Below are 5,854 nucleotides of genomic sequence, written 5' to 3'. Positions count from 1 at the left end.
TGAAAAAAGCTGAATAGCTTAAAAAGTATAAAAGTTATATAAAAAAAAAAGTTGTATACAAGCAGTCATGTCCTTAAAGAGCTAAACAGTTTGATACCTCAATGGCCCTTCTAGGTGAAAGTATGCTGAAGGAGTTAGGTGCCAAAGAATAGCGGCTGAACCCAGAATAATAAAGAAGAAGATAACAAGACTGAAAATGCTAGAAATCAATTGCTGAAACAGCCGAAGGATGAGATGAAATAGCTGAAGGATGAGATGAACAGAATGACTGTGCACATGTCACTAAGCATGGACGCAAAATGGACAATGAAATAGCTAGATGGAACAGTTATCGCAGAGCATCGAGTGTAGCTGACAATCTAGTGTACATAGAGCACACAACCTGAAACAGAGGAGTGGTACAATTGACAAGGTTCAGAGAATGACAACCACATCAGCTGAAGCACATTTTTGACAACTGTCAGGTTGTGAATAAGATCTGAAATATACAAGTGTTCTGTACATTACAGTGATAAATGTAAATTTTAAAAACTATTTGAAGGCCAAGCCATGAACTATGAATGGTCACTCCTTGTATTGTTATTGGTCACACTTTGAACATTACATATTCAGGAAATATGCCAATTGTTCTTAGTGAGAATGATTATAATGCAGCTTTAAAATCTTGAGCATTATAAAACTGCACTAAATGTACTATAAAATGTAGCTTATGAATATTCATAGGTTATAATTCTTTTAATAGTATTTAACACCTTTTCTACTGGCAAATCCTTCAATATTTGAATGGTTTCTGTAGCAGAAAGTTCTGAACAACTGTATGTGTGCCTGTATTATGGGAGGGCTCATAAGTAATGCTTAAAAAGGTGAAAGGTAAATAGAATATTGACAAAACAGGAAGCAGAAAAAAATATCGATAGAATAAATTGTTTAATCATTGGTCGAGTTATGTGATCACAAGCTGCCACTGGGATTTGTCTATGGAGCGATAGACAAAATGTAAATGTTGATTATTAAAAAAAAACGCTAACGATATCAAGATGATTGTTGCACCATTGGTAGCTGAACATCTCACGAGTTGAATACAGTTGAAATGGCGTTTCTAGCCCAAGGTATGCCTGAGATATTAAGGTTCAACTTCTCACAATTTGAATAGAGTTGATAAGAATCTGCTGTGTGCTCCTGTTGAGAGCGTCTGCAGAGAGAAACAGGGAGCGAGAGCCAGAGAGGTGGCAACGAGCAAATGTGCATTTCTGCATTCAGTTTCAAATACAGCACCCTTTTGTGTTATTACACTGTTGTATTATGTCATGATATTAAACAAACTGAAGGAACTGTGGTGGTTTTTAATTACCCAGATGTTTTCCTTCCAGCGTATTATTTTTCTGCAAGTCAGGGAGAGACAGGGAGCGAGAGAGCGAGAGACATGGCGACGAGCAAACGTGACATCTGCATTAAGTTTAATATATATACAGCACTTTGTTGTGTTATTCCACTGTTGTATTATGTCAAGATTAAACAAAATGAAGGAACAGTTATGATTTACAAATATGCCGGCGTTTTGTTTCAGCGGATCTTCTATATTGACTGTAAGTCTATGAGCAGTAAGACCGTACTGTCTGGAATGTGGGACTTACGCACATACCATCCATCCCATGCTATAATAATAACACAGCTAGATTTGTGACAATTTTTTCTACGATTGTCATCTATTATATGTGTATAAAGCTTAAGAATGGCATAATAGGAGCACAAAAGCGGCAATGAGGAATAGGAAAAGCATATAGAGACCTGCTAGACCGGGAAGTCACGTGACGCATAGGCTGCCAATGGCATTGTATTGTATTGGCCTATTCGTTGTCTATGGACAAATAGACAAAATATAAATGTTGATTATAAAGTAACCATAAACGATATCAAGATGATTTTTGCACCATTGGTAGTTAAAAGTCTCACGAGTTGAATAGAGTTAAAATGGTGTTTCTAGCCCAAGGTATGCCGGGGATATTAAGCTTCCAACTTTGCCCCATTCATTTCCAATGGGAAAATTTTTGTGAAAAAGCTGAATATCTTAAAAAGTATAAAAGTTATAAAAAAGTTGTATACAGGCAGTCATGTCCTTAAAGAGCTAAACATTTTGATACCTCAATGGCCCTTCTAGGTGAAAGTATGCTGAAGGAGTTAGGTACCAAAGAACAGCGGTGGAACCCAGAATAATAATAAAGAAGAAGATAAGAGTGTGGATGCTCGCATCCACACAATAATAATTATAAAGTCTAGACGTGACTTTATAAAGTGTCCTGAGATGATTTTTGTTATTTGCCCCTATATCCATCCCTCCATTTCAATATATTAGAGTCTTTAATTAAGTGTGACTATGATATCATGGAACATCAAGCTGTGCCACAGATGCAGTTCATTTATCCCTTAACAGGGCCAGGGCAGGAGAAGCACTGGGTTACAAAGCCTTTTGGGCCAGAATAGAGGTCTGTGGAATTCTGAAGTTCTTCAATACCTTTGTGGCTACAAGCTCAGAAGGTGTTCCTCATCTTCAGAGTAGTCTGCCTCTTTCATGTGAGGGGTTGGCTTCAGGCTGCTGCTGGAGCAGTTTCCAGGACAATGGCTTCACCAGGGTCCTTCTGTCACTGTGGCATTTGACAAGGTCCCAAGTAAAACCATTTTAGAATTAACTGATCATCACAGGACCATTTTGATGACATTTTTGGAGTTTAACAATGATTTGGATTAAATAAAACTAGGCCTTGCTAACAAATGTTTTCTTTGTCTACAAACTTTGCCTGAAAATGATTCAAATTTGGTGTGCTTTACTTCAGGTTGGCTTGTCTGCTGGATTACAAAAATCATTATCACATTGCAAAATAATTTTTAAAAATCCAGTTGTCGTGCTGCTGCAAGCATAAAATTTAGAGGAAGGAGTTTTAGACAAAACACAAAAATGCAGACAAGAGACGAACAAGACATACTTTTTCTGTTTTCTGATTCAAAGGAGAGGTGGTTCTTGAATAGTCATGTGCCAGCTCAGGCATTTGGATTTACCAGATTGGTTGGATGTTCTCTGCCTGGCTGGAACTCTGTTGTTATGATAACGAGTTTCGGACTGACACTTTGGAAGCACACTGTGGAAACGCTCACACTTCTACCTTACATAACAGAAATATTTCTTGCAGTTTTATGGGACAGCTTATACATTTTGGATCATAGATCTTGCATTTTCACATACAAGATAACATTTTCACTGTTAAGGAAGACATCTTTTCTTGCAGTGACTGAGTTAGGTATGTCCAGAAATTGTTTATGAACTTTACTATAACATTTCTAAACTTCCATTTAAACACTTCACACAACTTTTGGTTAATATAATTTCACATTCTCAAATCTAAGAAACTTTCCATTGTTATAGCGAGAAAGAATCAAATATTAAGCCATTTTTATGGTGGCCTCTTCACATTCCAATGTGGTCCTGTTCTCTTGGGAAAAATTAGATAAGCAGACACCAACTGTCTAGTGAGTGTGGCCTTTCATACTTTACTGCCTTGGAGATCAGATTTGGCGTTAAAGATGTATATTCTAATGCAGTAAAGGTCACAAGTAGAGCGGTGGGGTTTGGCCCTTGTAGATGAGAGTAGGCCTTTTGATGTCCACACCTGGTTTGTTTGCAGAGGATGGTTTGATAAGGTCTTACCCTAAAACAGAGCTAGATTCTGTGTTTAGGGGTAGTGAGATGGTACACAGTCTTCCAGATGTAAGGGAAGTGCCACGGTGAAGACAGACACCAACTGTCTAGTGAGTGTGGCCTTTCATACTTTACTGCCTTGGAGATCAGATTTGGCGTTAAAGATGTATATTCTAATGCAGTAAAGGTCACAAGTAGAGCGGTGGGGTTTGGCCCTTGTAGATGAGAGTAGGCCTTTTGATGTCCACACCTGGTTTGTTTGCAGAGGATGGTTTGATAAGGTCTTACCCTAAAACTGTCTTTGAAACACAAAACAGAGCTAGATTCTGTGTGTTTGGGGGTAGTGAGATGGTACACAGTCGTCCAGCTGTAAGGGAAGTGTCACGGTGAAGGTGCAGTTGGACCAAATATGCAGACACACAAAAGGAATATATTAAATACACAAAGAACAGGTTACCAGGTGGAGGAGAGAGGGGAACAGAGGCCAATCAGGTACTGGACGGGACAGGCAGGTTTCATTGAACTGACAGGAGGTGAGAAACGCCGGCAGCATGGAGCTGGAGACCAGGCAGGCAGTGTGGAGCTGGAGATGAGGCAGGCAGACAGTGGGGAGCTGACATGAGACAAGGCAGGCAGTGCAGCGGGGAGGACCAGGAAGTGCAGAGGTCAAGAGTGCAGGACCGGGGAACAGAGAACTGAAGAATGCAGAACCAGAAAGAGAGAGCTGGAGCAGAGAGCTGAAATGCTGAGTTGGGGAACGAAGAGTTGGAGTGGAGGACTGAAGAGTTGGGTAGTATGTCGTGAAGCAGGTTGGCGTTGATAACGGGAATGGAAACATAGGTGAGTAGACTAACGAACCAGCGGGAAATGAACGGGAAGAGGGCGTATAGTATATGGGGAGCTGAACCGGGAAGTAAGGAGCGGCAGGTGGACTGGATAAGTGATTACACCGGTGGAGACATGACAGGCAGGGAGAGACATAGAATCTGGAGAAAAACAACAGAAAAATGGGAAGCGTCGACGCAAACCATAACAGGAAGTCATACAGGAGGCATGCTCCTGAAGTCCACTATCATCACCACTGTTTTGAACGTGTTCAGCTCCAGGTTGTTGCAACCACACGACAGGGCCAGCTGCTCAACCTCTTGTCTGTACACATACTCGTCACTGTCTTGAATGAGACGAATGACCATTGTGCCATCTGCAAACTTCAAGAGCTTTACAGTGGGGTCCCCTGAGATGCAGTTGTTGGTGCAGAGGGAAAACAGCAGTGGGGAGAGCATGCATTCCTGTGCTGATAGTCTTGGTGGTGGGTGTGATTTTCCCCAGCCTCACCTGCATGAGAATATTCACTGTAGAGAGATAAATTTATATTTTCTTTATGATTTACACCCTATATATCAACTATTTATGACAGTGTGTACAACCATAATTCATTCTAAAATTCACATCCAGCTGACCTGACCTTAACAGTGTGTAGTCATGGGTGCCACTAGAGATTTTGGGCCCTATGAAAGAAATGAAATTCATGAAACCCCCCAACACTTAGTGTAACTAATGTTGTTTACAGGGACCTCATGAATTAAAAATTTTTGGAATCACTGACATTCCCTGGATTCTCTTGTATTAAAATATCATATATATTTTTACTTTAGAATGAAAAACATTTTTATTAAAACATATTATGAAAATGCAAACATTTATTCATTTTAATTATTCTAAACAGAAGAAAGAAGCCAGAACCCATTCATGAAAAAAATTAATGTAGGTACAGTATGACCACAAAAATTTAAGTAACTATGTATAAATGCATACAGTATATATAAAAAAATTCCCCACTCGCCCCACTTTGGAGCGGCCTCATTCCTTCCTTCAAGCTCAGGTCCTCTACCAGAGGCCTGGGAACCTGAGGGTCCTGCGCAGTATCTTAGCTGTTCCTAGAATTGCACTCTTCTGGACAGAGATCTCAGATGTTGTTCCTTGGGTCTGTTGGAGCCACTCTCCCAGTTTGTAATGTCCCCATTACCATGGGGACCACTTGTGCCTTCACCTTCTAGCTCTTCCTTCAGCATTTGGTATTTCTCGAGCTTCTCCTGTTCCTTCTTCCTGATGTTGCTATCACTTGGGATTGTTACATCTATCACTATATATATCACTATATAT

Source organism: Monopterus albus, unplaced genomic scaffold (assembly GCF_001952655.1).
Source record: "Monopterus albus unplaced genomic scaffold, M_albus_1.0 scaffold517.1, whole genome shotgun sequence".
Taxonomy (NCBI): Eukaryota; Metazoa; Chordata; class Actinopteri; order Synbranchiformes; family Synbranchidae; genus Monopterus; species Monopterus albus.
This window is presented reverse-complemented; position numbering follows the sequence as displayed.